The sequence below is a fragment of the Hippichthys cyanospilos genome, chromosome 18 (genome assembly GCF_059441005.1).
Source record: "Hippichthys cyanospilos isolate Australia breed blue-spotted pipefish chromosome 18, RoL_Hcya_1.0, whole genome shotgun sequence".
NCBI lineage: Eukaryota > Metazoa > Chordata > Actinopteri > Syngnathiformes > Syngnathidae > Hippichthys > Hippichthys cyanospilos.
In genome coordinates this window covers 10,053,285-10,066,645 of record NC_142386.1, presented here as the reverse complement: position 1 = coordinate 10,066,645, position 13,361 = coordinate 10,053,285, and the positions used below count along the sequence as shown (strand labels likewise).

Genomic DNA, 13,361 nt, shown 5'->3' with positions numbered 1-13,361 from the left:
GATTATTGAAGCACTTTCGACAAACGGGACAGTATGATGCTGAAAAAGAATACGTATTACATTTACAAATGATAATAAATGTCAATCCTGGACCATTAACACACTAATATCTTAAATATTTGAACCGAAAGAAAAAGCTATACAACACTGTGCTGATTTTTTTTTTTCTAAATCAGATTAATTAGTGTAAAATAAATGGTTGACAGCAATTTGAAAAGCCTATGAGAGCGCCACTGCACCACCTGGTGCTGCGGCTCTCTTTGTCTGCTTTGGTCAAATTTGTAGTCAATTCTTTAAGTAATTTGTGTGTTCAGAGTCCAGACTTTAATCAGTCGTACTACATTTTCTATTGGATAAGGTATCATACTGAGTGGGCTGCTTTGCTGCCTAAAGCGAAGAAACACCCAAGTCCCAGTGTGGCTGTCCTCTGCATGACTTCCTGCTGTAAATGCGTCAGAATAAAGCTTTGGTCATTTGCTAAAAATGTTAATTACAGTGGTAGTTTTCTCCCAGACTTTCACCATATCTTCAAAGAGGTGCACTGTATATTTTCTATTCTTCCCATGATGCAACACTTCTGAGTGATTGATTTCGGTGATTTGTGGTCAGGTGCCAACAACCAATGCATAAATGTTGCAGTTTGCCATTCTCATGTTTTATTTAAAAAACATAAAAACAAAAAAATAAACCGGATGTCTATGCGATGGCAATGTTTGACTCCCTGCCCCTCGAAAAAATTGTATGCGATCCCATACATCATATCTGGCTGCGGACTGTAAAGTTTTACCCTCAGATTCTCTGCCACGTGACCCCTCCATGCGGGGCTGTTCACCGAAGTAAAACTGTGATGTTAAAGTTCACCTAAGGATGCCGTTGCAAGGCATTTAAAGTTTCAGCATGATGCATGATACTCTACTGCCAAACACAACACTGAAGACAAATATACAGAAGCCTATTTCTGATGTCATTTGTCCGCGTAAGCGCTTGAGCTGTCAAAATTAAAGACATTCAGTCAATTATCAAATAAATCAACAGCTAGTTTAATTAAGGAGGCACACATTTTTTTGGTGACCAAAAATTTGCGGTCCTGTTCATGTATTTCATTTTTGGACTAAAATACATTTAAAACTGACACTGTATATTCGAAAACATGTTTTGATGATGCAAATTCAGCAAGCGTCTGTCTGAATTCCACACACAGGAAAAAGAGAATGGCAGGCATCTACTGTAATGCATTTCAACAGGTCAAGAAAATCCACCACTTTTTTTCTTTACATTAAGCTTTAAGTAAAGTAAGGTAAGCTTTACTTTAAGTCCTTCTAGTCACCTACATTTACAGTACCAAATCACAGGAACTGGGCTTGAGTCTTCATGTCTAAAGGAATCAAAATAAAAAATAATCCTGCCCATAACATTTATAAATATGAAAAAAATTCAATAGTGACAGCCCTAGGATGCATAGTGGCATGCTGTATATAAATTAACAGACAATTAACAATTTACCATATTTCTCCGTGTACAACTCGAGTTTTTTTTATCCTCATTTTCAAGCCCCATATTGGGCATCAAGCGTCGCCTAATTGCCGCTTTGTTGTCAACAATGAGGCTGCGTAGACCAGCAAATCATCTCCAAAGACCTCAATTTCAAACAAAATAGACCAGTCCGAAAATGACCACCCGTGGAAGAGTAACAAAGATGTTTGCGCAAATGACAAACAGAAAGAAGAGGATATCCGTAATTTAAATGGGAGGAGCTATTTGGTTTGTCATATAGTGATGATGGATTTTAAATGCATTCACATTCAACGGTGTAAAAATATAAAGCATTGAAATTTCAAATCTTTTTTTTTGTTGCAACATTAGCTATAGCATTTGCATGTACAACAGTGTGTTATTTGATATATGATGAAGAAATGCGTCTAAAAGTACTGCAATTCCATCATTTTAAAAACACACGCCACCTGTTTTAATTGGACAGCCATGTGTAGACTTATACTGGCGTTTTTGTAAAATTCACCCACATTGATGATGGGGGGGGGGGGGGGGGGGGGGGGGGGGGTTGGCTTATAAGCAAGGTGGACTTGTACGCTGAGAAATACAGTAATCGAAACGCGGCTTTCAGGTGACTAGATACAACAATCTGCCTGTTTCCAAGGTCCAAAAGAGGAGCCCCACACTGAACGGTAACGGTAAAGCCAGTTGCACACAGCCAATAACACACATTTATCATTGTGACCAACCAACACCTTGGCCTGTCAACCCCTGTAAGACCTCCCTGATAAGGATCCCATTCATTTGCTTTTGCTTAGTTTCTGTCAATAGAGTTCCCCATCCGCCCTCAGCTACAGCTGTGCCCGCTGTTGTTTGGGAGTGACTATCTATCTGTACAGTCAAGTCTTCAAGGAAGCCATTAAAGCACTCTCTAATTCACAAACCCACACTCATTAAATCCACACATGGTGCACAAAGCATGTTAACAAGGTCCTAGACATCTGTTGCTGAGCTACCTGCCCGGCAGCACGTTCCCACCGTCGTTCTCATTGTGCCACTGCTGGCTTAACGCTTTGATTCATTGTGCGCTGACAAGTTTGACACGGTAAACTGAGAATTGAAGTTTGATTTACTGTGAACAAATGCCCACTTAAGATCCAAATAAAGCTTCCCGGTTTATATAGAAACAGTAACAGATAAAAAGGCGCTCCAAACACTGCCATCGCAATGCAGCATTTTCAACCCATATGTCTATATGAATCCGACTTCCTGACATAAAATGTTTATCTTCCTTCTAAATGGAAAAAAAAAGATCAATGCTGAATGGATTTCCTGCATCCTCCCCTAAACCACCATGAAGGCGCTTGATCCAGATAGTACTTAGTGCAATAGAGAGAGAAGGCACAGTTGGTCCTGAGCTGCGCCGCTAATAGAGAAGAGCCAGGTAGGCAGACCGGTAATGGATAGAAAGGCACATTAGTCGTCCATCTTGTCAGCAATTTTCCACTACTTAGCACCACTCTAAAACCACACCTCACTTCTTAATGGGAATGACTCTGATTTCATTCATTTTCTAATGTCTATACGGAGCAGCATTGGATGCGGGGAGAGGGTCCACTTCATAACAAATTCAAATTCACAACATTTTAGACAAGCGCCGCATTCAGGCAAAGGCTGAGCTCATCGTGGAAGAAAAAAAAAAACATTGTTCGGAGACTAGGAAATACATTTTGTTATTTAACCAAATGGCCTTTTGAAATGTTGGTTATGTAAGCATTACAAGACCCTTTATATAATCAAACTGAATTATGCTTTATGTCCACAAGAGCATTCACATATGATGAGGAATATTAGTAAAAAGCCCATCCACCGTTTTTTTTTTTTTTCCAAACGAGATAAAACATGTTTACAAGCACGGTTGAATGAGCTCCAATGGACTATTTGACAACCACCTGGTGATCAACAAATTTGTGTCTGTTTAGCTTCCTGGGCCATTGAAAATTAACTGACAGCAAAAACCAAAGGACTTCACACGCCAGGGGGAGAAAAAAAATAGAATGTTATGTGAGGTACACTTTTCAATTTGCAAAAATGGTGGGTGGCTCAAATGAGCATAACTGTGTCTCTAATTTCAGAGTCCTCAGTCCAGATAATAATTACTATACATAGTAATAATATTAGTTTCCACCTTTATCCATTCTAAGAGTGTATACAATATAAGAATACAAAAATAAAATACAATAGGTGGTTTGGTGAACCTCTCAGTCATCACAGTTATGTAAAAAATAAACAATGAGTCAGATATTTTGCCAAATTTTCTCCTTTAGAGGTGTCAGAATTAATCAATTAACCAACAACTAAGAAATTATCAAATTAGACAACTATTTAAATGATGGCAGGGCTTGGCAAACTATATATGAGAAGCACTGGGTTAATCCATGGAATAATGGATAGAGTCCTCGATTCTAAAAATATCCGCTAAACAGCCCTGTAACAAAAAAAAACCCTACTTTATATTTTGATCTGGTTTCCATCTCCTGATGTGCCCTTTGACTAGGTAGCCCAAAGTCAGCTGAGTAAGGCTGAACAGGAAAAGCGCGAGAGAAAATGAAATGAATGGAGAGGTAGATAGATGGAATATGAAGGGTCATGCTAGCTACACATCACTGCACTTTATGGTTAACCGAGCTTTAGTTGATTCTGACACACTGTGTAAATGATCAAGCCATTGCGCTGGGGGCGATTATTAATGTTGTGACAGTATCACGTTGTGTCAACACTATGGAAGCACTTGGAGAAATGTTTGATGTGGTGAGAGAATAGAAAGTAGTGTGATGATTAGGTATTAGAATTTAGAAGAATCTGATGCTCATGCTTGTCGAGCCAATTTTAGATCCACTTATTAATTTGTCCCTAGCAGGATATATACAATTTCTGTATGTCTACAATAACGTTTTTTTATGTTTTTTTTTTTTTTTTTTTTTCAAAATTAATGTTTTGCATTTGGCAGGTTGGTAGTTGGTCATTTGTTTCCCGGATATAATACGATTAAATAATATTTTATGGTGATAGCCTTAAATAGTGCTGGCTGATATATATCACCATGACTACAAAAAAATATTTATCTTGCCATCTTTCCTATCTTTTCTATCATCAGTTTTGTCAATCTTTGAACTCGTGGCGATGTTGTGCTTTCACTACTCAAAATATACAGTTTAAGAAAACACCCTAAAACATACAGTATATTTAAAAGTCCCCAAAACGGACAAATACCACCAAAGGGTTTAAAAAAAAATCCGTACTTTATGCCTTATAATCCAAAAATACGATAAATACACTGATGATTTGTCAAATCTGGAGACCGCGAATCACATTTTCAGATTTTTGTTGCTGCAGTCACATATAACTTCCAAAGCTACCCCAACTTCCTGCCGAGACATATTTCGTTTTATTTAATAGACTGAGACTCCATTGAACAATGTGAGTTCTCTCATTGCCATTTGCCATCATTAAAATGTCAAACATTTTTTTGTTGCTGAGTATCATAACAGTAATGTGAATATTCAACTTTCTGAGTGATCAGACAATAACAAAGTCTGCACAGAGATAATTGGCCAGTACAAAAAGCAATGACAAAAAGACACGCTCAAGGGATTTTTTTTTTTGCAAGAAATGAAATTGTTCTTTTGAGAGGAGGCCACTGGTGAGTGAACACAAACTGAACGCATGAAAGGATAATAAGAACAAACATAATTTTTTGGGTCATAAGCATCTCACCCCATATGCCCCAGAAGGAGAGCCTGCTGGTAGGCCGACATGTGTCACATGATGTAGTAGCCAGTGGTCAGCGAATGCACTGGCCAATACACGAGCATTTAGCTGGGCTTTTCCCCAGCGCTGTTTGACCTAACGTAGCGTCATCTCTCATTCAGTCGCGTTTTTGTTCGGTTCAGTGAGCTAGTGGCCGCAGTGCAAGCTGTCTTGTGTCTCTCTCCGTTTCCTCTCGGCAGTAAATGGGATGAAGCTGCGGTATGTCATGTCTACGTTGGCTTGTCTGTTTGACAAGGTGTGTGACACAGCAACCCCTGCATCCAGTTGCCCCCGGCTCATGCAGGCCCGGATCTCCATTTCTTCGACTGTACCCCCAGCCTCCTCACTTCTACCATTCCACCCTTGAAATATGGTTTTAATAAAGAGCACAGCACTGTAAACGGCTGCTCTAGCAGCAATAAAAATGAAGGATCTTATGCCTTCTAGTTGAGGTGTGTCTTGAGGAAATAGGAAAGCAGCTAGAAGGTGCTGCCCACTTGCGCAACACACTGCAGGAAGAAAGTCGCAGAAGTAGTGGAGGGAGGACAATCACCATTGAGAACTGGATGTAAGTGTTTTGTTTGAAAGGATGCTAAACATGTGCAGTGGAACTACTAAAGGGACTCTGAAGTCACACCATTTGAAAGCCGACTCAATTTCTGCTTTGTGAGGCTTGAACTCAGGTCTCCATGGTGGCCTTTGGTGTTCACCTTCCTTTTCGTTCAATTAAACCTTGTGAAGTATTTTGCCCGATCGTTTCATTTTTACATCAAGGCATTTCACATCAAATGGAAAGAAGATACGAGGGAGCTGAAATTTCATCCAGATCGTGAGAATATGTCAATTTTCAACATTATCACACTACGAGGAGTGTGCAATCCTTTGGCTAAAATACCGCGAGAATGATGCAGAAGAAAAAAAAAACCTAAGAATGGTCAAAACACTGGACAGAGGTTAATAACTTTACATTCAACAATGTGGATTTAATTGTACTCTCAGATAATATTTTGTTCACTTTAGGCTAGTTAAAATCCATGAAAACCTTTTTTTTTAAAATTCCTGGTTATTTACTGGATTGAATGACACGTGACTGTTTTCTTCTTTAATGTTTCCTGCCAGATTACATCATTTACTGTATCAATGTTGGCCAAGGGAAAAATATTTCCAGTTACCAAAAGAGCCACTCATTAGCTTACTGCACTCAAATGGAGCAAATCAATGACACCAATTTGAGAAGTGGCATGCTGACCATGAAGAAGAATTATATTTCAATTTAAGAAGTGGAAGCACCCACTGCTAAAGTAAAAAGGAAAAAAAAAAGACACAATTGATATTAAGCATAACGTGGGCAGTTACAGAGTTTTCTTCTTTCTGGGTGACTTGACCTACATCCTTTGCATTGTGCAAATTTGAAGATTAAAATAAATAAATATATATATATATATATATATATATATATATATATATATATATATATATATATATATATATATATATATATATATATATATATATTTTTTTTTTTTTTTTTTAATATAAGTAAATGCATATACAAACATATGCATGGACATTTTCAATAAGTTTCGTTTTGGTAGATAAAATATGATAAATAACTTTTTATACATTTTAAAATCAATAAATAAGCATGTTTATTAATCTTGTTTTCCTTAAAGGGACAGTGTGTAAGATTTAGACCGTTTTTCATTAAAAAGGAATAAGTTAAATGATTGTAAATTTCAAAAATTCGAAATGATCAACAGTACGTTTTAAATATAACCATCGTTCTCGTTCTCATTAAATTATTTTGCAAGGGGATTGGCACTTCTCCGGAGGCGGCCATATTTGTTATAGCTACTGACAATGGTAAATGCAGCACCTGCAGCACCTCCTTCTGTCCGTAATGAAAAACGGTCTAAATCTTACGCACTATCCCTTTAAGAATAAAACATTTTTCTTTTTCCATAACTGCCTAGCCTTACTCCAATTTACAAGTAAACTACAACAAAATGAACTATGAGTACACTTGTTTTTAACTTGTAGTCAGTAAAAATGTTTTAAGTTCGTATTTTAGAGATTAAAAGGAAACTGGTGGATGTAAAGCAGCAGCAAATGGATGGCTTCCTAATTATCTTTGTGTGCGCTTCCATTGCAATCAAACAGAAAATATCTCGTCTCTCCAGAAGACTTTATGCCCTCTTCGGTGCAATCTTTGCAAATATACACATTCTTCTTCATCTTCTTCTAATGAATTTCTGGCCAGCTGCTCTCCTGCTCTGATGTCCCACTTCAGTCATAACAGCCTGTCATAAAAGATTAGGACTGTGACCAATTATAATCAGGAACATCACAGCGGCTGGATCCGCCCAGTTACTATTCACGCGAGTGAAAATCCGAAGAAGTGAACCAGGTAGACGTTCACAGAGTGTACAGGTGTTCTTCCAGAGTCTGAGCATGTCACAAACATACTAGATTTCACACACGGTTCCAATCTTTGCTCATGGTTATTGGCAGCGCAATACAGCTATAGGCCAGTCGGAGAAGGGCATCGGGTTCATTTGCATTCCGAACAGTGACCCATTCTGCCGCCATCTGCATAAAGATGGAGGAGAGGCGAGGGGCTGCTTCCAGATCAGGATGAGGGGGAACAGATGCAGAGAGAAAAGAGACTTATTTTGTGCAAAAAATAGCACCCAGAATGTGATCTCTGAAGAAATTTCTGAGTATGACAAAGAAACAGCTAATTGTTGTGCGATTGGACACGTGCCAACTTTTTCTGGAAATGAAGCCATTTGGAAACCAAGCCACGCAGGCCTGATTTGGAAGTCAATTTGATTCAAGTAGCGTATGAATTTTAACACGCAACTTGGGTTAGAACTCCTGGAACTAGCTCCCACACAGAGCAAGCATGCAACAAGCATGCAGCATGAAATCCACTGCTCATTGCTTGGACTACATTACTGACAAGTGACCTAATAAACTTTCTAGAAGGCTGTCGAGAAAAAAGACATTTTTTTATTCCTTCTTCTTGGTACTTGAAAGATGATTTAAAGTTACATTTTGGGATAGGGAAAAACAATAAGTTTCTTGGCTGCAGCCAGCAGTGATTCTGTTGTGAATTAATCACTAGAAAAATAACATGGCATCACATCCACACCAACACTTAATATACTTCCATTCTGGCTCAACTCCTTGAGGTTGATAAGCAACCTCAATAAGAAAGGCTTAAATTACTTACATTTGATCAAAAATCAACAGTATGCCTCATAATTTGGAAATGTTGAGGTTTCAAATTTTGCTTTCTTTTTTTTAATTTACTTGTGTTTGTCTTTTATATGCTAAGTAATTTTTGGAATATGATGGAAAAAACCTGTACAGAAGTGAACGTATCTTTAGATTTCATTGTATTTGATACATTATACCAATAAATGTCACTCCCTCCAATGGATCAACACGCCACCAGATTTTTATATACAGCTGACGTTTGTGCTTTTAATCAGGAAGGCGCTACATTTCCGTTTCCTGTTTTTACCTTCCCGAGATTGACTGGATGTCTTGCATCACGTTTTCTGTCCTGTCACACCAATCACTTCCTATAGATGTCGTCCTATCACCCAATCACGCCCAAATGTGTCGCTTGCTACGCCGTTCACGTATTTCATCTGAACCAGGCATTATTTATTTTCCCAAACCACGGAGAGTCGCACCATAAGGATGAAAGAGCCACATGTGATTCCGGAGCCGCATGTTGCCGACCCCTGAGTTGTACAAAGGTATGTGTGCGACACAGCATTTATTTGTCTGAGGAGGCCAGAAAATGGCATTAACGAAGAAACATGCTCACCAGGCACAGTTTAAACTAATCACTGAGGGGGTTGTACATGGGAATAGAGCAGCTGCAAAAGAATTATGTATCAACAAATCTACGGTTTACAAGTAGAGGCGACAAGAAAAATAACTGCACCAAGTTAATAGGACGAAACAAAATTTCTGCGGGGAAAAAAACAAAATAACTCCCAACTGTTGGACATCACTGTAAACAGGACATTCAAAGTGAAGTTGCGAGCGGCATGGTAGCAGTGGATGACGGCGAACAATGAGCCGGACTTTAACAATGACAGCAAACCCGACATTTGATTGCGAAATTGCCGCCCTCTCCAATTCTAATGCCGATGATCATAATAGATTTGCAAGTATGCTGTGAAATAAACTTCTACTACAGTCACTATCATGTGAAATGTACTTGCAATAAGACTGCGCCCTATTACCCGATGCGCCTTATGGTGGGTAAAATATGGCACCTGTTATGTGTGTGTAAAATAAAAAATTCTGTGCAGTATTTTAATTGATTTATTTTCTTCCTGATCATTCTCGCATTATTTTAGGCACACTCCCGTCGTCGTGATAACTAAGTGGTCGTGCCACATTGAACTTCACACGTCACCATCTGGGTGAAATTTCAACTCCCTAATGTCTTCTTTCAATGCATTCCCTTTGATGTGAAATGCCTTTGATGTAAAGATCTAAGGATTGGACAAAATACGGCACAAGGGTTAAAACCATCCCTGAGGAGCTGGGAAAAAATCTTACGCAAGCATGGAGAGAACCACCATACGCTACACAGATCGAGAGACGCACCATTCAAATCAGTATCATTTAAATGGCAAAGAGAGAGCACCTCCATCTGCTCTGTCGAAACCTTTAAACACACCAACAAACTAGTTTAGAATAACCAACGACGTCAAAGGATTTTCAAGATAGCTCTTATTTTGATCTCACTGGCTTGCGCAAGTGAGCGTACGTCTTGGCAAGACCAGCCCGAATGGAGTCAGAGCCAAACCCGGCCGCTCAACCTGTTCACTTTCCATGAATTGAAATGAATAAAGCGCAAAAAGGGTGGCATATGGTTGGACGTAATTAATAACCAACTGTTCCATGTCGTCATCAGTTGCACCTTGTGTCAGAGGCGTGTGATGTGCTTCCCAAGCAGTTCCAGGCAGCATCATGTGTCAGATTCGCCCATGCATGAAAGAATTTGCAACAAATCGGCATAGCTAACGACATGTCTGCCTTGGGCAAAATAAACAAATGGAGGGATCGTGGCGGTTACATACGGAAAGAAGCAAACATATTTGAATTATTTTCCTCTGAGCTGTATCTGTCGTTTTGTGCACAAGATAAAACACATCCTCTGGGAATACATCATCGTTGTAAGTGGTGACCCCTGACTGTAAGTGACAGATTCTGACAAGCAGAAGGGCCGCATGTAAAGCTGTCTCTCTCATTTGTACACCTATTGCCTTGGGAATAGCATCCCGCATTCTGCATCACCAGTTATTGTTATTAGTGAAAAAGAGCACGCAGTGCACAAATTACAACCTAATGTGATCCATTCAAAAGCAATATCAACATTTTACCCAATATATTCAGTTCGGAATGACTGATAAAAGATTAATTTAACATGTCTATTATACAGTATCGTGTGAAAAATCTTGCTCCAGTGTGTGTGCGTGTGTGCGTGTGTGTGTGTGTGTATATATATATATATATATATATATATATATATATATATATATATATATATATATATATATATATATATATATATATATATATATATATATATATAGTTTTCGAAAGTTGAATTATACTGCTTTTTTTTTGTTAATGTTAAAAAAAGATGCAGAATTAGGTCTACTTTTACAATTTTTACAGAAAAAAAACAATATTCATATTAAAATATTAATCAAATATTAAAATATACAAAATCCTGGAATTAATGTGAAGCCATCAAATCAAGAATAATATTTTGTTTTGACTGTTTTAATTGCTTTCTTTAAACATTTAATGTGATTGCGTTCCTGTCAAATGCAAAAGTTAAACTGAATGACCAAATCTGGCTGATGGTTATAAACATTTTTTTTTTCTTGGGTGTTCTCATTGAAACAATTTTCAAAATATAACTTAACCAGATGTTCTGACTTTCCGTATGTACGGAAAGTAATTGTTGAATTGAGAAGGTGCATCGACCATTTCACTTAGAAATATTGACTTTTGGTGGAGATATATTGGATACCTTAGGAGTATATTTACAGTCTTGGAAAGTTCACTCAATTGGTTGTGAAATGAAAACAAGAAAAAAAGGTCATTGCATCCAACCATCTCAAACTAAACCAGACCATATGGAATTGGATTGTAATCACACTGTGTTGCACAAAATCCAATCGTTCCACTGTCAAAAGGAATTGTCCTTCAATCATTTGGGACGCCACGTATCGAATTGTCTTACGCAGAGAGATACACATCTCTAATATGTATCATGAAATACAAATCAATATCTAAATATTTTTGTATTTTCTTACTTCTTGTGACGATCTCATGATGTATAGTTTAAATCATTTTTTTTACACTTAAATGTCATATATGTTCATTGATAGAATAACAGGATAGTAATAAACAATTAAAACATACTTTATTGGTAGCCACATTAAAGCTAAGATTAAACTGTATGCAGAGCCTTCACAGCAATTCTAAGGTGAGGAGAATTGTTTATTTTTTGTTGTTCTTCTTTTTAACATTTTACCGTTAGTCGAGTGTACTCATTAACACAACTTCCAAAGTTGTACTTTGATCATGTTCTTTTACCTGCCAATTAATTAAATAACAAACAATGAGCCAATTAAGACAACCAGGTTTTGCATGATGCTATTTTTTCCTTTCTTTTTTTTTGCTTCTTAATTTTACCCCGAGAGGCCAAAACAAGGTTCTGTTTGGTCTTATATTCTATTTGTATTCTCCACTCACCTAGCTCACACTAATCTTAGCAGCCTTAATTATCACTTCCTTCTGACCTTATTAAGAACTAATATGGAGGAAAGTACTGATGTGGTAACCCTTCAGTCAAGCACAGTTATTACACTGCATACAATTTAAATATATTTGTTATGAGAGCTACTCAGTGGAAAAGAAAATTCAAATTAAGAAGTCGAGTGTATTCCACAGAGATTGAGCTCAGCCCAACACAGAGAAGGGATCAATATAAGATTTGGATCATTTTCTCATCTGAAAATAGACCGAAACATAAAAATAAATGTTTGTGTTTTACAGTTCTGTGAATCAGGTCGAGACACACAAGTTGAAAGTCAGTGTGAAATGCCAGATGTGTGTCGTAAAACCCTTTGATAATATCATGATATTCAGTACATTGTTTATAACATCATAACTATAAAGTCACCTAAAAAGAAATAAAGCATTCAGCAGCTCCTCTTCTTGTCTGATGACCGGTCACCTACGAGGCTGCAATCTTAAACACATTTTAAATTCGTCACTTACAATGTCAACAATTTAATCTGAGCCGCATATATTTATAAATTAATTGATATTTATAAATGAATTGTGTGGTTCACTTTGCACCAAACATGATTTTGCCTTCATTTAATGCTGTGCATTATGTGCTCATTGATTCAAACCTTAAATTAATTAAACTGAATATTAAGCGTCCAACTTGCTATAGTGCTAAGATATATTAACACGGAGCAGATCCAGACTGTGCTTTAGAATCTTAAAAAAAGCATTTATCTTAATGCCTAAAAGTGATTGGCAAGAACATAGCACAGGGGATTACAGTAACAACCTAGGGTTTATTTGTGCTGCAAAATAGGATGTCTTTTCCCCTGAAAATAAAATCCTGACTAACTTATCGAAATGACACCTCTCCAAGGGCATACTGGTGTATTTAATACAAATGTGACATTTAAGAACAGCGAATAAAGTGCAGACTTTTCGTGCGCGCTTGAAAGGGCTGACTGAGTCTCTCTCTACAAACATCGCTTCTCTTTTGATGCAAAGAGGCACGATCGATTGGGCCGACTAACAGAGACAGGGACGTCTGCATTTATTTATTTATTTTCTTTATTCAAAATTCGAAGAAGAATTTTGACAGGCTCGGGCTCATTTTATATGCTCGTTTGTCTGCACTAAAAAACAAACAAAAAAGAAGAGCGTTGTTCTGTGGGTGGAACAGTGGCAAGTCATGACACCTGACGCTTAACTACAGCTTGGGC

At 37.6% G+C, this 13,361-nt stretch overlaps 1 protein-coding gene across 1 annotated transcript in view; it reads right to left on the bottom strand.

Annotated features, from left to right (window-relative positions):
• nlgn2b (neuroligin 2b) overlaps positions 1–13,361 on the bottom strand; it is a 73,163-nt gene that overhangs the window by 34,385 nt on the left and 25,417 nt on the right. The gene's annotated exons all lie outside the window — the stretch shown is intronic.